This window comes from Rhinopithecus bieti, unplaced genomic scaffold, assembly GCF_001698545.2.
Source record: "Rhinopithecus bieti isolate Rb0 unplaced genomic scaffold, ASM169854v2 scaffold_23405, whole genome shotgun sequence".
In the NCBI taxonomy this organism is placed as follows: Eukaryota; Metazoa; Chordata; class Mammalia; order Primates; family Cercopithecidae; genus Rhinopithecus; species Rhinopithecus bieti.
This window is the reverse complement of record NW_016811519.1, coordinates 1,122,236-1,145,008: the sequence shown is the minus strand read 5'-3', so window position 1 is coordinate 1,145,008 and position 22,773 is coordinate 1,122,236. Positions and strand designations below refer to the sequence as shown.

Genomic DNA, 22,773 nt, shown 5'->3' with positions numbered 1-22,773 from the left:
TGGTCATTAGAGAAATGCAAATCAAAACCACAATGAGATACCATCTCACCCCGGTTAGAATGGCAATCATTAAAAAGTCAGGAAACAACAGATGCTGGAGAGGATGTGGAGAAATAGGAACACTTTTACATTGTTGGTGGGAGTGTAAATTAGTTCAACCATTGTGGAAGACAGCGTGGCAATTCCTCAAGGATCTAGAACTAGAATTACCATTTGATCCAGCAATCCCATTACTGGGTATATACCCAAAGGATTATAAATCATGCTACTATAAAGACACATGCACACATATGTTTACTGCAGCACTGTTCACAACAGCAAAGACTTGGAACCAACCCAAATGCCCATCAATGATAGACGGATTAAGAAAATGTGGCACATATACACAATGGAATACTATGCAGCCATAAAAAGGGATGAACTCATGTCCTGTGCAGGGACATGGATGAAGCTGGAAACCATCATTCTCAGCAAACTATTACAAGGACAGAAAACAAAACACTGCAAGTTCTCACTCATAGGTGGGAATTGAATAATGAGATCACTTGGACAGGGAACATCATGCACCAGGGCCTGTCACAGGGTGGGGGGCTGGGGGAGGGATAGCGTTAGGAGAAATACCTAATGTAAATGATAAGTTGATGGCTGCAGCAAATCAACATGGCACATGTATGCCTGTGTGTCAAATCTGCACTTTGTGCTCGTGTACCCCAGAACTTAAAGTATAATGAATAAATAAATAAACACATACATAAAAACAGTCATATTAAATCAGACAAAAATAAATTTAAGGGAGAAAACATGATGTAATGATAAAATGAATAATTTGAGAAAAAGATATAATAGTCTTATAATAGTCTCTAATAACACGGCCTTAAAATATATAAAGAAAAAGCAAAGACTCACAAGGAGAAATGAACATATCCATAATCCTGGAAGGAAGATTTTAACATCTTACAATACTGAATAAAAGCCAAAAAGAAAATAGACACTTAAGTAGTACAATTAATAAACTTTACCAAACAGATTGCAACTTATATTCTACACCAAAAACTAAAGAATGCATTTTATTTTCAAGGACACATGAATAAATTTACTACAGACTCTTCCTCACAAAGCAAGATTCAACAAATTCAAAACATTGTGCAGCAGACTACATTTTGTGATCAAAGTACTATAAAATTAGAAACCAATAGTAGAGAAATACTTTAAAACCATATATGTTAGAGAAATGTTTAATGTCATGTAAATAATTTATAGGACCACAAACAAATCATAAAGGAAATTATCAATATTCAGACTTGAAAAACAACAAAAATATTGCATATCTAAATTGATGGATGCAACTCAGTCAGCACTTACGGGCAATTTAGCCTGAAATGCATTTATTAGCTAAGAAGAAAGGTCAAAAGGTAATGGGCCAATCTTTCTAGACAAAGCAGTTGAAGAGGGAGGGCTTAGAAAGGGACTGGCCTGGCGCGCACTCTGCACCTCCAGCACGTTGTTTCATATGGAATGGATGCTTTTGGAAGATTTGGAAGACTATTGCCCAGAAGAAAAGATATTTGGTTTTTCCCAAGCCAAAGATGTACCGAAGTATAGAGGGCTGCTGTGTTTGCAGAGTTAAGTCCTCCAGTTCTCGCTTCACTGACAGTAAACGCTATGGAAAGGACTTCCAGAGCTCTCTGGGGCTGCATGAGACATCTGCAATGCCTGTGTCCTGTTTGTGAAAAGATGGAAGACGTTGCCAGCAGGATCAAAAAACCCTGTATTCATGTGGCAGATGCAGGGCTGGACCCAGTCTAAAGACTACATTGAAACCAAAGAGAGTGAAAACTGTATCTGGGAAGAGGATAAAAAGCAACCAGACCAATAAACTGCAGAAGGAAGGTAAAGATCACAATGATGATGCTCCCAGTACCACCTCAAATGCCTCCTTGTTACAGCAACCAGTCAGACGATGGTTCAGTTATGGAGATGGCTTCTGGTTCTACCAGAACACCAGGTGTTTTCCTTTTTAGATCTCACGGACTGAAAAAGACAGAAGATACGTAGTGGGTCTGTTTATAAAGGCCATTTTGGGGAAGTCCTCATCAACTCACATCTGTTCAAGCCTTGCCGCAGGAATACGAAAGCAACTACCGAGAAATCCTAAGGGCTGGGGCCAGAACCTCTGCCCTCCCCACTCAGGAGTAGAAACGGGGAACAAAAAAACAATTTAAACTTTGAAAAGACCACAAAGCAACTAACTGTTCCTCCTATTTTTAACTTGGATACCTGCTACTCTGCCAAAAAAGAAATTCTTTGAATGGGTTATTTTCCCACCAGTCTCACAAATTCTGAAATCAGGTTCTAGCTTCACAAAAAAAGAATTGTAAATAATATTTAAGATGCTGGATATTTCACAAGAAAGCCAAATGCTGCTATAGGTCTTTTTTTAATACCCTTCTAATGAATGAAACTAGGGGAATTTCAGGGGACAGAGATGCGATTTGTCATATGCTAAACGGTATGTGGTTTTTGTGTTTCTGTATTGAGAAGCAGTGGTTGGGGCATTTTTTAAGGTAGCCGGCTACACTTGTTTTCCCTCATGATAATAATTTGTCATAACTCAGTCCCATGGACTTGCCCCTAGACATAGTTGTTAATAATTTTGAAATATTAAGGTCTTGCCAAGGTTCCAACGATTGAAACCTGTACTACTGATTATTAAGCAGGACAGACCGTGCTTTCTGTTGCAAATATCTTAAAGGAAAAAGTAATTTCTAAATATACAGAAAGGAAAGATGACTGTATATGTTGCATCCTGTGCCACCTCTCTTGATATTAATATTTGATAAAGATTTCAATTTTTATGAAACTTCTAAAGCAGAATCAATGCTCCTCTTGGGGAAATGACAAGTCTTTAGGATAGCCAAGACCCTATACGAACAGTACCAAAACATTAACACATAATGGAGAACACATTCTACTAAAAATGTTGAACTATCGGCCGGGCGCGGTGGCTCCCGCCTGTAATCCCAGCACTTTGGGAGGGCGAGGCGGGGGGATCACGAGGTCAGGAGATTGAGACCATCCTGTCTAACACAGTGAAACCCCATCTCTACTAAAAATACAAAAAATTAGCTGGGTGTAGTGGTGGGCGCCTGTATTCCCAGGTACTCGGGAGGCTGAGGCAGGAGAATGGTGTGAACCAGGGAGGCAGAGGTTGCAGGGAGCCGAGATTGCACCACTGCACTCCAGCCTGGGCGACAGAGCAAGATGCTGCCTCAATTAAACAAACACACACAAAAGTTAAACTATCTCAAAAATAAAACGTGTAGTCTTCAGGATGGCACAAAACAAAGATTAATGCTTCCTGGGGCACATTTCTTAGAGGAATTGCTGAGTGTGTAAATAATTGACCTCTGTTTGTGTTACATAACTGATGACTTCCTTGAAAATCTGCACAAGTCAGTTTTAGGTCTGGATTACTTCAGCTGACTTTTGTGAAAGTTTTGTCTGTGAAGACTGGGTGTTTGACTTGTTTCAGCCTATTAGGGTTTTTTTCCACTCTATATTTAAAGTAAAATTTACTAGAAGAAAAGAGGGGTGGTGTTAATGATAAGTGGGTTGGTTTTGGTTTGGCTTCTTTTAGTCAGACCTTCTGAACACTGAGATATCCTGAACTCGGGGCTCTTCAATTCTAAAATGCTCATTAAAAGCCTGTCACTTGAACCCAAACCAAAGTACTCTTACTGCCTCTTTTCTAAATGTTCAGGAAGAAAAACATATCACCAGTTCAGATTTCATAATAAGGAAGAAGCATTTGCCTGCCTTACAGTAACATAACTCAGTGCTTATTTTTTAAACAGGATTTTAAAAATTGGATAGTGTAACAATAAGAAGTTAGTCACCTTTTATAGGCACCCTGTAGTTTTACAGTTAATCTAAACATATTTTATATTTCCCCCTTTCGGAAAAAACTACATGCTATGAGCCACCGTATGCACAGACCGCACAATGACTCGGGTTGGCTCTCCCACAGTCTTTGAGGTGAATTATAAGAGTCCAGCCGTTATTATCCTCCAGAGTTACTCTGAAAAAATTTGTTTGTATATTTTGGCTGTAGTATCGGGCACCTCTGCTTCTGTATTTATTTATTTTTCACTAGCCCTCAGCCAGTCTTCTTTTTCCCCTTCCACCTCTCTTTACCTGTAGGATGTACCGCATGTAGTCATGCACTTTATATTCATATATTCAAACTCCACAGGTCTGTTTTGTACTTTTTGTATTATTGGATACTTACAATCACACCTTTCATGAGGATATTGAATGCATTTAGTCTTAGAAAATTTTTAAAAAGTAATGAACTTCATCTGATTCAAAAAAAATAGAAAAAAACAGTAAACTCAAATGAAGGAGTAGGAGAAAGGAAATAAGACATTTAAGGGTAAAAATTCATCATATAATAACAAAAATAAATAAATAAAAGAGGATCAACAGAGCAAAAGGCTGAATATTTGCAGTGACCAGAAACAAGCTAATCCTCTGGTAAGACTGAATAAGAAAAAGAACTAAGGTACAAAGTATCCATATTAGACATGAGAAAAGATACATAATTACAGACACATCAGAAATTTAAAACATCTTAGGAATACTATAAACAACTTGATGCCAATAAATTTGAAACCCAGACAGGCATATATTTTTTTAAAAATTAATTACCACAATTTTCTCACAAGAAATATAAAAACCTGAATAGACATGATGATATAAAAAATTGAATCCAGTAATTAACAATCTATGCGCTTCCTCATGGCCAAATAAGGGCTGAAATGATTATTCAAGTATATTTCAAACCTTCAAGGAATAGTGTTTCCTAACTTATTCAAACTGTTACTAAGCATATAGAAAAGAAAAACTCCTTGGTTTATTATATAAAGTTAATGTACTTAGTGCCAAAAACTGGAGAGGGATCATATAAAAAGAGAAAATTACAGGCCAAGTTTACTCATAAACATAGATGTAAAAGACTTAAATAACTTGTTAGCAAATAAATGCAGTGAGGCATTTAAAAATGGATACCCCATGACTGACTAAGGCCTATCTCAGGAATGCAAAGATGATTTAACATTAGCAAATCAATAAAGGTAATACAGAACCCTAATTGATAAAAGAAAAAAAAGCCTATATGATAATCTCAAAAATGCAGGAGGATAGGTAAAATTCAATATCCACTTATTATAAAAACTCTTAGACACCAGCACTCAGGGGAACTTTCTTTACTTGATAAAGGTATTTACCAAAAACCTTTGGCAAATATCATGCTAAATAGTAAACTGTTTAAAACGTTGCATTTTAAAGAACAAGGATGTCCATTAGTGCCACTTGTATTCAGCACTATCCTGGATGTCTTAGCTAAAGCAAAGACCAGAGGGAGGAAAAAAGAGATGTAAAGATTGGACATGAAGAATCAAAACTGTCATTATTCACAGATAATAGTATTGTCCATGCAGAAAAATCTATGAGAATATATAAACTATTAAAAGCAGTAAGAGCTTATTGGATATAAAATCATATACAAAAATCAATAACATCTCTATACACCTGCAACATCCAATTAGAAAATGTAATTTTAAAACTGTATCAGTCACAGCAGCAACAAAAATATAAGGTACATAGGAACATAGCTGGCAAAAGAGATATATTAATATTATGAAAACTGTATAAAATTTTATTGAAGGATGTAAATTTTAAAATCTGAAAATAATGGAAAATGCAGCATGTTCACGGGTTAGAAAGAAGCAATATTTTTAAGTTGGCAATTCTCTTCAAATTAATCAATAAAATCAATGCATTGCAGTCAAATCCTCCTGGGTTTTTCACAGACTTGGTCAAGCGGATGCTGAAATTCCCATAGAATAAGAAAGGGCAAAGAGAACAACCAAGACAATGCTGAAGAAGAAAAATGTAGGAAAACTTACACTCAAAGATGTCAGGATTCATTGTAAAGTCATATCACAGAGCAAGGCGACACAGTGACAACTGGAACAGAATAGACAGACAGGAAACAGACTTGGGTTTACGTATTGCAACTTCATTTATGACCAAAAAAAAAAAAAAAAGCCTTAAAATTAGTGGGGAAGTATGGTCTATTTTTTCACAATGTCTTTCACAAAAACTTTTTAAAATAAGTTTATTCATACAAATTGTTGGCAAGGATGTGAGAAATGGAAATTCGCATGTGCCTAGTAGGAGGATGAATTGTTGTAGCTCTTTGGGGAGCAATTCTGTTCTACCTAGTAAGCTGCTAAGCTGATGCATCCCACTATCAGTGGAGCAGTTCCCCCTTTGGGTAGCTACCCTAGAGCAGCTATGTGCTCACCAGAATGGATAAGAAAATGCGGTCTGCTCCTAAAATGAAACACTTTAAGCTATTACGATAAACTAAATCTGTTTTGTTTTGTTTTTTTTTTTTTTTTTTTTTTTTTTTTTTTTTTTTTTTTTTGCTACGTTATACTTGTACATATTTAGGGGTACATGAGAAATTTTGTTACATGCATGAATATGTAATGGTCAGTCAAGATATTTAGTATGTATCTTTTCTATGTGTGTTGGGTACATTTCAGGTTTACTCTTCTATTTTGAAAAATACATTATTGTTGACTACAGTGGCCCTACTCTGCTATCAAACTTTAGAAAGTATTTCTTCTAATTGTATTTTTGTACCCATTAACCAACCTTTCTCCATCCTCCCTCAGCGCCCACACATACACCCTTCCCAGTCTCTGGTATTTATTATTCCACGCTATACCTCCATGTTATCAATTTTTTTAACTCTCACACATGAGTGAGAACATATGGTATTTGTCTTGCCTGGTTTATTTCACTTAACCTAACAGCCTCCAGTTCCATCCAGCTATCCATTTGTTGCTGCAGTTGACAGGATTCCATTCATTTTCATGGCTGAATAATATTTTACTGTGTGTTTATAATACCACATTTTCATTATCCATTCATCCATTGGTAGGCAATTAAGTTGATTCCATATTTTGGCTATTGTGAATAGTGCTGCAATAAGCATAAGAGTGTAGATATCTCTTCAATATATTGATTTCTTTTTCTGTTTTTATGATAAATACCTAGTATTTGGATGACTGGATCATATGGTAGTTCTATTTCCAGGGTTTTAATTTTTATAGATTGAGGGGATACATGCACAGGGTTATTTCCTAGGTATATTGTATGATGCTGAGGCTTGGGTACAAATGATCCTGTCACCAAGGTAATGAGTATAGTACCCAATAGTAAGTTTTTCAACCATTGCCCCCTTCCTCTTTGTCCCTCTAGTAGTCCTCAGTTTCTATTGTTGCCATTTTTATGTCCCTGAGTACCAATATCTAGCTCCCACTTGCAAGTGAGAATATGCAGTATTTGGTTTCCTGTTCCTGTGTTACTTCACTTAGGATAATGGCCTCCAGATGAATCCATGTTGCTGTAAAGGGCATGATTTTTTCTTTTTTATGGCTTTGTAGTACTGTAGTATGTATAGGTATACCGCATTTTCTTTACCCAATCCACCATTGATGGGCAACTAGGTTAATTCCATGTCTTTGCTATTGTGAATAGTGCACAATGAACATAGCAGTGCATGTGTCTTCTTGGTATAATGTTTTTTTCTTTTCATTATTGATATGATTTGGCCCTGTGTCCCTACCCAAATCTCACCTTGAATTGTAATAATCCCCAAATGTCAAGACCAGGTGGAGATAAATCATCATGGGGGTGGTTTCCCCCATAGTGCTCTCGTGATAGTGAGTTCTCACAAGATCTGATGGTTTTATAAGGGGCTTCCCCCTTTGCTCGGCACTTACTCTCTCTCCTCCCGCCCTGTGAAGAGGTGCCTTCTGCCATGATTGTAAGTTTCCTGAGGCCTCCCAGTCATTGGAACTGTGAGTCAATTAAACTTCTTCTATTTATAAATTACCCAATCTCAGGTATTTCCTTATAGCAATGTAAGAACGAACTAATCCAGATATACACCTAGTAATGGGAACGCAGTGTCAAACAGTAGTTCTGTTTTAAGTTCTTTGAGAAATCTCCTAACTGCTTTCTAAGTGGCTGAACTAATTTACATTCCCACCAAGAGTGTACGTGTTCCCTCTTCTCCACAGCCTCACCAGCATCTGTTGTTTTTTGACTTTTTAATAATAGCTATTCTGACTGGTATGAGATGGTATCTCATTGTGGTTTTGATTTACATTTCTCTGATGATTATTTTTAGTTGTTTGAGGAACCTCCATACTGTTTTCCACAGTGGTTGTACTAATTTACATTTCTTCCAACAGTGTATAAGTGTTCCCTTTTCTCCACATCCTTGCCAATTTAAGGAGTATTTTTTTTTTTTTTTTTTTTGTCTGTTTAATGATAGCCATTCTAACTAGGGTAAGATAATATCTCATTATGATTTTAATTTGCATTTCCCTGATGATTAGTCTTTGTAGGATTTCTTTGGCTATAAACAGCACTGGTGGTATCTGTGATTTCCTGAATGACAGGATGCAGTTTGCTAATGGAGACTGTGACGAAGTTTTGCTGGGGTCTAGGACACCAGGTAGGCCAGTCTTCAGGCCCCAGCAGTGGCAACAGTGGGTGAGCATGCCTGTCCTAGGGCCCTAGAGCATCATACATACTGGTGTTAGCTGGTCCAGGTAGGCTGATTCTTGGGCCTCCGGGAGGCTTGTTGCCAGGAATGGCAGCAGTGAGCCAGGCATGTGAGCAGGTTCCCAAGTCCCTGGGCAGTGGATGTGGTATGGGTGATGGTAGTAGCTGCAACAGACATCCCTCTGGGACCCAAGTGGTCCACACTGGTGTTGGCAGTGGCTGTAAGAGGTCAGGCGGACCAGTCCCCAGACCCACATGTGGCACCTGCAGGTCAGTGGCAGTTGTGGTGGTAGCCGTAGGTTGAGTGGGCCCAACCTTAGACCCCAGGAGGACTGCTCAGGTGCCACTGGTGGTGGAGAGGGCTGGGCAATCCCTAGGTCTCTGGACGCTGTGCTCGGTACTGGAGAAGGTGGAGCCAGGCTGGACACCCTAGTGGTTCATATAGACGCTGGCTGTGGTATGCAAGGGTAGGGTGAGCCGTGGCCAGCAAAATGCTCTGGTGGAGGCAGCAGAGGCCCTGCTACTAGGGAGGATGGGTTGCTTTCCCTGGAATCTGCCATAGGCAGGCAGCCAGGAAGCATAGACTTCCCCCTGTGCCTCGATTACCTGCAGTCCGCAGCCACAGCAGCTGTGGGCAGTGGAATTTGCCCATGGAGCATGTAAGACTGCACAGCTGCCCCTCTGCATGGGGCCAGGGCAGGTGTAGGGGGGAGGGTGCGAGATTGCTGCCTCATCCTGGTTGCCAGGCAAAACACAGTCCAGTGGGGGCTGGGCTCTTAACATGGCACCATCAGACCACTGCTTAGGGATATGTGGGACCCAGGATGAGCTCCGTCTCTAGAGCAGTGCCTTCCCACAGTTTCCAGGGAGCCCCCTATGTTAGTCTTGAGGCCACTGGGGTTGAGAGGCTCTCCTGTTGTAGGATTGCAGGGGTTCGTGGTGAGAATGTGGACCACTAGGGATCTCTCATTTACCTTGTCCCCACACTGCGGAGTCTCTCCCAGCTCCCAGCTGATCTTGGCCAAACAGGCTTCCTCTCTTCCCTCTCCTTCCTTGCTTTAGGTGTTTCCTGTCATTTCTCTGTTGAATTCCAGTGCTCTCTCTTAGATGATCTATTTGAAGTGCGATTATCTGCTCACTATTCTGGTTCTTCTTAGAAGAGGTGAGTAAGAGACGCCTCTACTCAGCCATCTTGAAGTCCCTCCACAATAAACTAAAACGAGAGAAAATGTCGATGGATAAAAACAAAGTACAAGATAATCTGTACGGTATATACAGGTTTGCCATTTACATAAATTTTTAAAGACACAAAACAATACTACATGTTTACTTAAAAAAAAAGAAAAGAAAAAAAGAAAAACAACCATGGAAACAACACCCACTCACTTCAAGACTTCTTTTTCTGTCGAGGGCTATTATCATCCTTGCTCTAAAGTTAAACAATAAACTAAATTTCTTCCATAGTTAGGTTAGCCTATATATAGGAATGAGCAAAGACAGTTAACTTGTGAGGTTAGAAGCAAGGTAGAGTCAGTTATGTTAGATTTCTCATTGTTATAATTTTGCAAAGGGAGTTTAAAGGCCCCTATGACAACAACAACAACAAAAAGATTAACAAGAGAAAAGCATACAATTTTATTTAATATAAATTTTAGGTTACACAGGCACCTGCAGAAATGAAGACCTACAGAAGCAGGGAAGACTGTATTTTTGAGGGCAGTTGGGCTGCAAAAGGATGACTGGGAAACAGAAGGGTGTGATACAATGGTAATGAAGTGGGGGAACTCACCAAAACCTATTTGTTCAGATTCTTCTTGGTGTCTCTGTGTCTTCAGAGAGGAGGACATTTCTTTATTTTGTTTTGGGTATAGGGAGAGAAGCCCTTTATCCGAAATGAGGATTTTCTGACCTACTTTCAGAGGAAGGTCAGCTTGGTTTTATGGCCTGCTTCAGGGAAGAATTGGAAAAGAAAGTGAGAGAGAGAGAGACCTTCCTGCTTCTGTTGTTTTCTGAAATGTCATGTGCCATTTTTCAGAATAGCGTGTCCTGAAACTCATCTCTCTCTTAACAATAAAAGCTCCTTCTCTAGAAGCCCCAGTAAACTTTTCTGCCGTCTTACTAAACCAACCAGGCAAGGCGGAGGGTCTGACATCATGACTGGATGAAACCAGAGGTTCTCTGCATGGTTCCTAAACCAGCAACATCAACATCACCTGGGCACTTACTGGAAAACATTCTCAACCTCACCTTATACCTACTAGAGGGGTGGTCCAGAAAAAAAAAAAAAAATAGGAGTGTATGTGTGTGTGTGTGTGTGTGTGTAACAATCCCTTCAGATTATTCTGATGACATAACAGTTTGAGAAGGACTGGGTTTGAATAATCAAGACCTCCCTTACAGCTCAGATCAATTAACCTCTCTTGAGGCACATGGGCTTCATGGAGGAGGGGTGGAAACATGAACAAAATTAACATGATTTTAAGAAAGAGGAAGGGAGCTGCCAGGTAATCAGTTGAATGTGCATTGACATTGCTTAAGCATCGGCTAGGCGCAGTGGCTCATGCCTGTAATCCCAGCACTTTTTTTTTTTTTTTGAGACAGAGTTTCACTCTTGTTGCCCAGGCTGGAGTGCAATGGCATGATCTCGGCTCATGGCAACCTCCGACTCCTGGGTTCAAGCGATTTTCCTGCCTCAGCCTCTCCAGTAGCTGGGATTACAGGCATGTGCCACCGCACCCGGCTAATTTTTGTATTTTTAGTAGGCATGAGCAAACCCAGCACTTTGGCAGGTCAAGGCAGTTGGATCGCCTAAGGTCAGGAGTTCGAGACCAGCCTGGCCAACATGGTGAAACCCCATCTCTACTAAAAATACAAAAATTAGCCAGACGTGGTGGCACACGCCTGTAATCCCAGCTACTCGGGAGGCTGAGGCAAGAGAATTGCTTGAACCCAGGAGGCGGAGGTTGCAGTGAGTCAAGATCAGGCCTGGGTGACATAGCAAGATTCCACCTCCAAAAAAAATTCCTTAAGCACCTATTATAAACCAACCTTGGGTTAACCATTTTGCATACATTATGTTACAACTCTATAAGGTAGGTAGTATTTTTATACATATGATACATGTAGAAATGGAAGCACAGAGGGTTTATGTAACTGATTGAAGGTCACACAACTAACTAGTGGTGGAGCCTGGATTCCCATCAAACAGTCTGACTCTAAAGATTATCTTCGAAACCATGCTACTACATGCATTTGTTTTGGTTTGTGTTTCCAACATTTCTCTATTTGCAAAATGGAAGACCAACCCCTTGTCTATGATGAGCACCTGCTCCCCCACAAAGGAAGCCAACCACCTTAAGTAACATCTGCAGCTTGCCTCTCTCACTTTACAGAAAAGTAAACTGCAGCTAAAAGAATCTAAAATACTTCCCAAAGCCACTGAGTCAGTCAGCACCATGACCAGAACTTGACATTTTATTCTCTTAGAGTAAAAAGATTTATGATATCTGGTTAAGGTACAACTGTCTTACCATCTAGGGAAGTTTACTTTCTTTTTGTATTCATTTTATTTGCTTTTAACCTAGAGTTTTCAACAATTGAGATGCTAGCAGTTTCTTGAGTAGAGTAGAAGCTGTTGAGGAGAAACGATCTTAAATGAGCAGCTTTTATTTAGAGAGAAAGGATCCCCTTCTTTCTTCATAAGTCCTCTCTAAAAAATTGCCATCTGTGCTGAGGTAGCAGCTGTTCTATTGTCATATTTGACTCCACAGGGACTAACTTCGGACTCCTTTTTTAAAATTGGAAATCAATGTCAAATCAGGTGATGGAGAAAGCCAATGAAGTTCTTTTGTTCATATTCCCTTGCTGTGGGGCACAAACACTCTTCTCTTCGCTAGCATTGATCTGATAGCAGACAGCTCTGTGTGTTTCTGCTTTGGGCACCCAAGATCCTTCAAGCACTCTTAGCCTGGCATAGGCTGGTCTTCCTTTAGACTAGAAAAAGAAAATCTATATATCTCTTTCTAAAACTTTTACTTGGAACAGTATTCAAAAGACTTGTACTGCTTCGGTCAAATTGAAAGACTCAGTGTAAGACATCCACTCCATTTTCTCCAAGTTGCTGCCCATAAATTCCCAAGTTGACCAAGGAGCAGAAAACAGTCAGGACACTCAGTCAGCTGACGAAAAGGCCAGCGGAATGACCACTGCTCCAATTATCACTGCAAGAGATTGGTTTTTCCTTCTCTCACGTGCTTACTCAATGCAGCACAGAAGGTGTATTAGTATGTTCTCACACTGCTATGAAAAATACTACCTGAGACTGGGTAACTAATAAGCAAAGAAGTTTAATCGACTCACAGCTCTGCAGGCTTGACAGGAAGCACGGATGGCTAGGAGGCCTCAGGAAACACAATCACGGAGGAAGGCAAAGGGGAAGCAGGCACCTTCTTCACAAGGTGACAGAAGGGAGTGTGAGAGTGCAGGAAAAAAAAAAAAAAAAACTTTCACTTTTAAAACTATGAGAACTTGTGAGAATTTACTCACTATCCCAAGAACAGCATGGGGGAACCGCCCCCATGATCCAATCACCTCCCTCCCTCGACACATGGGGATCACAATTGGAGATGAGATTTGGGTGGGGACACAGAACCAAACCATATCAGAAGTCTTCTGTGACCAGGCATCTGTTGGGTTTACCACACACCAAGCAATCCTCCAGCAGACACCAACTGGGTATCCTATAACTTCACTCAGTTCTTCTACTATCTACCTGGGAATAGCATCAGACTCTGCAGGTTAAGGTCACAGTCCCACAAGACTGCCCCCCACTTCAGATGCCAATGGCAAGCCCCAGGTTGTGACCTGTGCCTCTGACTGACCAGCCATAAACCTGGGTTCCCACATCCACCTCCTCATGTTCAATTAATTTGCTAGAGGGGATTACAGAACTCGGGGAAACACTTTACTTGTTTTACCCATGTATTATAAAGGATATTACAATGGATACAGATAAACAGCCAGATGGAAGAGATGCACAGGAAAAGGTACGAGGAAAGGGGCATGGAGCTTCCATGCCTCCCTGGACACAGCCCCCACCAGACGCCTCCAAGTGTTCAGCAACCTGAAAGCTCCCTGCACCCTGTCCTTTGAGTTTTATGGAGGCTTCATTACATAGGTATGGTTGATTATATCATTGGCCATTGATGCTTGCCCCTCTCTTCTCCCATCGCTAGACTTTGCTGGGGGAGAGAATAAAACTCTCTATCAAGCTAATATTTCTGAGGCTCTGTTAATCACAATTGGTCCTACTCCTGACTGTTGGGAGAGAGCACAGACTCTACCCAGAAGCCAGTCTCAGTTAAAGTCAAAGAAGAAGATGACCTCGGATGATATCTGGGTCACACCTATTTCAAAGATGAAGAAACAGAGGATCAAAGAGTTAGTTAAGTGACCTGCCCAAGCTAGGTAAGGGGCCGAACTGGAATTTCAGCCAAGGTCTACCTGACTACATTTCTGCATGTTTTTTGTCACCCCAAATTCTAATTTATCTCTTCCTTCTTCCATCTTTCCTGATTTCTGCCTCTCCCTTGGAGCTGACATTAACACCGCTTTTCAGATATTAAACTCGGTTCCCTTCTCAGATACAGTCTGCCGTTTCACTCTTCCCTTCCTCTAATCGTGGTCAGCCTCCAGACCCCTGAGAACACTGTCCCCTCCCCAGTCCAGTCAAGACTAGCTCCTTTGGCTCTATCCCAGAGTATATGCACATGACCAGTATTCCTGCTGGATTTCCCCAGTACAGGGAATCAGACATTAATTCAGCTACATGTTCCATAAGACTTATTAAAAGTTAGGCACAAGTGCATTTTTGCCTTTAAGTTGAATCACAGTGTGATTGAAGAGAATTTCTAAATATAGGAGAATAATACATTCAAATCAGTTATTAAAGGAAGCTAGAGGTGTTTAGGGTATGTCCTTCAACCTCCTGAGATTGATATCAGGGGAAAACATGCCCTTTCAAAAAAAATTCTAGAATGCCACTGTGAGAGAGAAAATGCCAAGTGGCTTGACCCTTTTGGCATTTCTTTGGTTCAAGTTTAATAAATTCCTTCTTAAAATAATTTTTTCCTATTATAAAAGTAGTTCATGTTCATTTAGGATAATTATAAAATAAAGAATAATTCTAACTCAGTAGGAATCACTGTTAATATTTTGGTATTTTCTACTTGCAGTCACTTTGCTTCATACATTTTTTATGTCCTTGCGATCATACGTCACATAAAATACTTACACAGAGTGATTATTCACAGCAACTATTTTATTTTTGAAGCTATGAATACAGATTGTAAAATATATGGAAAATAGAAAGAAGTATGAAAACATAAAATCATCCAGAATGTCAATGCCCAGAGAAAATTAAAAATAAACATTTCAGTGTTTGTCCCAGGAGCCTTCTTGCTATATATTTTTACATGATAGAGATCAAACTGTAGAGCCTAAATCTTAAGTAAATTCAATACAGAAACACCCAGGGTATATATAGAAGATGTTGCAAAGAGTCTTTCCCTTAGAAACCTGGTATCTACGATCATTAATATGAATTTTAAAGAAGGAGAAAATCGTAGCTAAAGTTCTTTGGCAAAGAAAATGCCTAATATATTGCTCTTTGCAACTCTGATTTTATAGAAGGAAAAAAATACGATTTGTTTAGCAATTTTTCTAGCATGCTATCCCCAGCATGTAAATAGTTTTGTCATTCTTGGTAAGTATAGCAGAATAACAACAATGATTGTTTCAAGTGGTCTTCAAACCTGGCAACAGCGTCCTTCTAAATTATGGTGGGAAGAATGCAGCCCCCAAAAATACATTTCTTGGTACTGGGAAAAGAGGAAAAACAAGAAGGGAAGAGCTGAGAGACCCACTTTCTTCCTTGTTACATCAGCCATGTGGCTTTTCTTGCCACCTTTTCTCTTCATCCTGTCTACTAATAGATCTGCTGTCTCCATGCACAGAGGACATAGCTTCTTACTTCATGTGTTTCTGCCTTCCTCTTTTCTGCTTCCATGGTTTTCTTGGAATGGCATCTCCTGAAGAAAGGAAGACAGAAGTAGGAGGCAGTGGCTCCCATGGTGGACCTACACAGAGGTACAGCTGAAACCCTGACACAAGGGTCCTCCAAGTTCCAGAGCTCTGGAATTACATTTGTGATTAAGTGAATCCCACAGAAAGCCCCAGGACCACTGCATGCCCTGTAGAGTCAGCCCATTATAATCATAATGCATATAAAGTCCCTATACTACAGCTTCAGAGCAGTCTCGTGTGTGAAGAAGCAGAGCCCAGGAGTTTTTCATCTTCTTTCTTGTCTCTTTCAAATACTAAAGAGTATCCACAGCAGCTCATTAAAACTCCCAGGACTGCCTCTTTCTACTTCCCCATAAGATCCCTTTGTCTCTCTTTCATTTATACCTCCCATCCCTACCAGGCTGGTGCCTCAATGGCCTCTTTCTTTCTAGGTCTCTAGGAACAAGCTGTTGACACTCTTGTCTGCCACTTGACCTCAGGGAAATTGATGTTCTTCTAGGCTTCTGGCTTGTTTTCTCCTGAGAAGCCCCCTAGTGTGTCTGGTCCTCTCTTGGAAGAGGAAGGGGTGGGAAGCTAAGAGAACAAAGGGCAGGTGAAAGAAAAATGTGGTTTCCATCCCATCATACAGTATGAAAGTGGTCTTAGAAAAATGAGATGTTGATGGTGTAAGGGAGGAAACTCATGAGATCAGAGCACAAAGCATCACTACTCAAGGAACACTGTGGAGTACAAAGCATTCTTGTGAGGCTTGTCCGTCCTTCTCAAGTTCCAAAACTCTTGCACAAAAGTCTGGATTGGGGACACTGGGAAACAAGTCTAGACTGGGGGACATTAGTAGACAAGCCTGTGGAGGAGCTGGCATGAAGAAAAAAGGTAAGAGCAACTCATTCCATTCCTCTCCACCAGTATTTGACTTATGTGTTTATCTTTAATTATATTTGTTTGATTTCTCTTATCAGAATCTGACATTGGGGGACATTCATGTGCAAAGTTCACACAGAGAGTAATAAAAGCATATATTACACTGGAGATGTAGCACTAACAACCTCCACCAACCCTGCACACCTCCACCTCTTCTTCAGCTACCTCCAGCTGCCACCAATGACACCACCTGCATCACTAACAGTGTGCACATTACTAGTTTGTTGTTGTTGTTGTTGTTGTTGTTGTTTGTGTTTTGTTTTGTTTTGTTTTGAGATGGAGTCTCGTTCTGTCACCCAGGCTGGAATGCAATGGCAACATCTCGGCTCACTGCAACCTCCACCTCACTGGTTCAAGCCATTCTCCTGCCTCAGGCTCCCAAGTAGCTGGGACTACAGTCATGCACCACCACACCCAGTTAATTTTTTTATTTTTAATAGAGATGGGGTTTCCCCATGTTGGCCAAACTGGTCTCAAACTCCTGACCTCAAGTGATCCACCTGCCTCAGCCTCCCAAAGTGCTGGGATTACAGGTGTAAGCCACTGCACCAAACCTAGTTTTTTTCTTTTTTTAAAGATAATTTTTTTTTAACGAATTCTCACTCTGTCACCAGGCAGGAGTGCACTGGCGCAATCTCAGCTCACTGCAGCCTCCGCCTCCCAGGTTCAAGCGGTTCTCCTGCCTCAGCCTCTTGAGTAGCTGGGACTACAGGCTCGTACCACGCCCAGCTAATTTTTGTATTTTTAGTAAAGAAGGGGTTTCACCATGTTGGCCAGAATGATCTTGATCTCTTGACCTTGTGATCCGCCTGCCTGGGCCTCCCAAAGTGCTGGGATTACAGGCATGAGCCACTGCACCCGGCCTAAAGATAATTTTTTAATATGAAATATATAGAGAATAAAAGTACCAGTGAAAATAGATTATTGCTAACATACTGTTATGCATTTTAGAGTCTTTTTATGGTTTTATTTATGTTGAGTCAGTGAGATAATTCGCATGATTCGGATTATAAAAGTATGAAAGGATTTAGAGTGAAACTCTCCCCTTCACTGCTGTTGCCCCAATATCCAGTTCTCTGCCCCCAGAGCCTACCATGTTTCAAATATTTTTAAAATGAAAGAAATTAAACACTGTAGATACAGTTAATGCCTCCTTTTCCTCATTCTTCTTCCATGCTCCCTAGAGGCAGCCATTATCATAAATCTGATGAATCTTTTCAATGCCTTTTTATAGTTTTTGCATACATATGCATGTACTTATGAACAGTAGAGAGTATTGTACTGTGTGCTCTTTTTTGTGTGTAATTTACATCAACGGTATCATACCTTTTAGCAGTAGCCTATGCTGCCAGCTCATTCTTTTTAACTGCTGTATGATATTCTGTTGTATGACTATATTATATTTTATTCATCTATTTTCCTATTGCTGGGAAGTTCTTTCCTATTTTCCAATGGTATAAACCATGCTACCACTTTGCTGTTTTCTAAATTAGAAGAATTGTTAGGTCCATTTCTCCCCAGATGAACTGATAAATCCCAAATAACCCAATCAACGCTTAATAAGGTATTTTATAAAAATTGATAAGCTAATTCTGAAGTTCATCTGGAGGCAAAAGCAAACAAAATTGGCAAATATTTCTTGGAAAAAAAAAAGTGGGGAAATTTGCCCTGTGGTTTCATAATCTGCTTTTTTTTCACTTCGTGTATTATTCACAGGAGAGGAAGGAGCAGCTGGAGTTTCTAGGGAGGAGGCGTGGCTCTTTCTCCCTGGAGGTTGTTTTGTCTAGACAGGATGCTAGAAATGCAGCAGCCATCTTGCTACCAGACTGAGGATAATGCCAACACATCAAGGTCCAAGCAAGAAGCATCAAGAAACTGAGATATACTTTGAAATTCCATATCCAGAGCCAGTTTTACCTCTGTATTTGTTTTTTAGGTAATAAATGTTGTATCACCTAATAACCTAATTTAAAGAGATAAGGAGGAAGGAAGGATTGTCTTAGTTGCAGCAAAAAGCATGCTGACTGATATGTTTTATAATAAGGTTTGATTTCATCAATCCTGGACTGTTGGATTTTTAAGCAATTTCCAATTTTCTTTTATTCCCTTCTAACAAAATGCTCCATGGAATAGTCTTGTTACTCAGTCTCTGTGCAAATCTATGATTTTTTTCATAGTATAGATTCCTAAATAATTCCTACTTAAGTGGAATTACTCAACCCAGAATATGGGGAAGAAAGAGATTTGTCTCATAAAATACAATGTAACAAATTCTAATTCAGTAGAGGAAAATATGGAAATTCTAAATAATCTCTGAGTCCTAACCCCAGGCTCACTGTATCCTGTTTTACCATCTTGGGAAGATTAGAATGTCTTCTTCCCCTTTCAGATCTCAAGGCCTCTATTATATTTGCTGCCTGTAGAATAACAGTAACAACAATAGTAATAACAATAGTTAAGATATTTAAGCATCTTTTCTGTGCAACCAAGTATTCATACATCATCTCATTTAATGTTTATAACAATCCTTTTGAGGAGATACAGTTACTAGTCCCACTTTACAAATGAGGCAATGAGGCTCAGAGTGAGTCAGTGACTCATCCAGAATCCTGCTGCTACATGAAAAGGCTGAGATTCCAACCTGGGTCTCTTACTGTTCATGATCCTGAGGTCTTTGCTGAGAGCCTCTCTTCCAGATCTTTCCATCCAGTTTCCTTCCTCTGTTATGTGGTCTTTTAATCGATATTAAAAGAACAGTCCAAGAAGAAAGGAGGCAAGTCAACAGACATTTTCCCAGCAGGGTAGCCTGCTCCGTAAGTTACTCTGCAGGTTGAGCCAGGATTTAAACCCAGTCAGATCCTTTTGATCCAGAATTCTTGCTCTTAACCAGTTGGCTAGCAGCTCTCAAGTCCTGTCCTGGGCTCCCTTGCTGTGGGAGTCTAAGAGCATGCATATTGGACTGGAGGAGTTGGGAGTGGGGTGTGGGTGGGGAAGATGCAAATGTTCATTTTCCACTTATATTTTAGAGAACCCGAAGGTACACGTGTCAGTTTTCATTATCCCAAAATCAGGACTGAGAATTTGACTGTGTCACTCCCCCCAGTCACTGATGAAACTTCTTCTGCCAGGTTATTTCTCAGCTGCTGACAGTTGCTGTCTACAGCTGGGTCGATATTTTCATGTCTACTCATAATCCTGTGTGTCAAGATCCCTGAAAAATAAATGCCAGGGTTTTTTCTTCATGTTCTAGCCTCTGTTTTGATTTTAGACACCAAATCTAAAGTCTACCTCTCAGGTATTATATGTGCAGAATTCAAGAGGTATAAATTCATGTAGGATTTATTCACATAAACGTGAGTGAGGTCTAAACCATGATGCCTTTTTTTGTCTTTGTTTTTTAATTTTTTTGAAGCAATGGGCTCTTGCTATATTGTCTGGGGTGGTCTCAAATTCCTGGGCTCAAGAGATCCCTCCACCTTGGCCTCCCAAAGTGCTGGAATTATAGGCATGAGCCACCACACTCAGACCTATTGTGCTTTTGAAGCAAAACTGTCTGTGCAGCATCTTCATTTTTGCTAAGGTGGCTGCAGAAGCTTCAATCAATGATAGTTGGACTTCAAACTCTGCCTTTGTCTTCATGCCAAATTCTCTTAAAATTGCCATTAAATAAGAATTAAACACATAGTGCCACAAAAATTTTCCTTGCCATCAGGAGCTTGTGATGTTTTAGATTAACAATAATCCGCTTACCATAACTGAACAGGTACCATTTTCTTTATTACTTCATCTCCCCCCTCTTTGGTTGTTTGTTTGCTTGCTATTTAATTTATATTTATTAGTTCAACCATGAAAAGGGCCTAATAAGCAAAAGAAGAAAAAAAAGCAGGCAATACTTTCAAGTTCAAAAGACTAGGTGATGGGAGGTCACAGTTCATCACAACTGTAAGTCTGAGATGGAATGTTTAAATATGTACATTTCAAAGTGAACCAGAAACCTTTCCCTGAGAGCCAGTAGAGGTGGAAGGAGGTTTTCAATATTCTTGCCCTACACAAATGATTCTCAGAGTGGTCTGTGGGATTAATCTAAGTCCTTCCTTGCAACCAGATCTTTGATGGAGACACTTGAGTAGCCCTTCTAACAATTTAGGATTAACCTTGTTGGTCTGAACAACACAGTTGGGTTCAGACATTATCCTATCTTGTTTCCAAGGCCGCTAGCCAAAAGCAGAACCAAGCATGTCATTTCTGGAAGCCAGAAGAAAAGCACTGACCTCCAAAAACTTATAATTTGGCCACAAGTACATAGTGTAATCCTTTTTTTGTTTGTTTGTTTGTTTAATAATAGATGGCTGTGATGGCTAATTTTATGCATCAACTTAATTGAGCTAAGAAATGCCCAGACAGCTGGTAAAACATTATTTCTGGGTGTGTCTGTGAGTGTTCCCAGCAGAGATTAACATTTGAATCAGTAACTGAGTGAAGAAAGCCTCCCTCACTAATTCAGGTGGGCATTATTCAATCCACTCAGAGCCTGGATAGAACAAAAAAGCAGAGGAAAGGCGAACTTACTCTCCGCTTGAGCTGGGACATCCATCTCCTCCTGTCCTCAGACACTGCTACTCCCCATTGTTAGGCCTTCTAGCTCAGATGGAGATTGTCGCCATTGGCTCCCCTGGCTCTCTGGCCTTCAGGTTTGGGCTGGATCTCCATCACTGACTTTACTGTTGTATTAGTCCATTTTCACGCTGCTGATAAAGACATACCCGAGACTGGGAAGAAACAGAAGTTTAATTGGACTTACAGTTCCACATGGGTGGGGAGGCCTCAGAAACATGGCAGGAGCTGAAAGGCACTTCTAACGTGGCAGTGGCAAGAGAAAAATGAGGAAGAAGCAAAAAACGGAAACCACTGATAAACCCATCAGATCTCGTTAGACTTACTCACGATCAAGAGAATAGCCCGGGAAAGACTGGCCCCCATGATTCAATTACCTCCCCCTGGGTCCCTCCCACAGCTTGTGGGAATTCTGGGAGATACAATTCAAGTTAAGATTTGGGTGGGGACACAGCCAAACCATATCACCTGCTGTTGCAGACAATTGATTGTGGAACTTCTCAGCCTCCATATCTTCATGTGCCAATCCCTCAGAATGAGAGAGGAGAAAGGAAAAAAACCCATCAGGCAGGCAGTTAGGGTGGGTCCTCGGTTGAATCCTTTCAAACCAAAGAACAGCCTGCAGGCACAGATAAGGGACCTTGCACAGAGGGGCTTGCCGAAGACATGCCCACAGCTGCACAGATAAGAAAGGCTACACAGGTGACTTGCCCAGACATGCTCACAATGGAAAATGTCATCCCCTGACACATATGCAACAAAGCAATAGGGAGGAACTCAAGCTAAGGGCCCGCATGTACATTAGGAGGACAGGGTGGAGCTACCAGAAAGATGCACCTTGTGCAAATGAGATGCCCAGCCCTCACAGGTTTCTTATAGAAGCTTTGCATTCAACTGTAAAAACGGCGGCTCTCTTCTGGGTCCCCTCTCTGCAGCAAAGAGCCTTCTTCATTCAATTATTAAACTTTCGCTACAACCTCACTCTTGGTGTCTGTGCTCCTTAACTTCCTTGGTCGTGAGAAAAAGGACCGAGGTACTATTTCAGGCAATGAGACTACTACATATGGTGTATTAGTGAGGCTGTAACAATAGTAAATCTCTTTCTATATATCTATGTATAGCCTATTGGTTCCTCTGCAAACTGTTTTATCAGCAAGGTCTTTAGGTCTTGTGCCGACCTTCTATCTCATCCTGTGACTAAGAATGCTTTAACTTGCTGAGAATTCAGCTGAGCAGGTCTTAGCCTTATTTTACCCAGCCCCTATTCAAGATAGAGTTGCTCTTGTTTAAACACCTCTGACATTTCACCCCTCCCTTTCATAAGAGAATCCTTAATCCTAACACTTCTAGAGGGATAAAGACCCATCTTCTGCAACTTCTTCAGGCTGAATACGGGGAGACGACATGCCTGCCTAACTATTAGGTCTCTTGCATTCAGGGTAGAGCAGAGCTCAGTCAGAAAGTGTTGGTATGGCAAGGGCCATTAATAACTCTGAGTTCCAATGAAAG

At 40.5% G+C, this 22,773-nt stretch overlaps 1 long non-coding RNA gene and 1 pseudogene across 1 annotated transcript; one reads left to right on the top strand and one right to left on the bottom strand.

The window, feature by feature from the left end:
- The first annotated feature begins 1,519 nt into the window (after positions 1–1,519).
- On the top strand, positions 1,520–2,308 carry LOC108543463 (protein FAM60A pseudogene; annotated as a pseudogene).
- Positions 2,309–15,083: 12,775 nt separating this feature from the next.
- LOC108543472 (uncharacterized) lies at positions 15,084–22,357 on the bottom strand. The gene is made up of 3 exons (XR_001889581.1): positions 21,733–22,357; positions 21,220–21,419; positions 15,084–15,734 (listed from the first exon to the last, which is right to left on the bottom strand). It is a non-coding gene; the product is annotated as an uncharacterized LOC108543472 (long non-coding RNA).
- Positions 22,358–22,773: the final 416 nt, after the last annotated feature.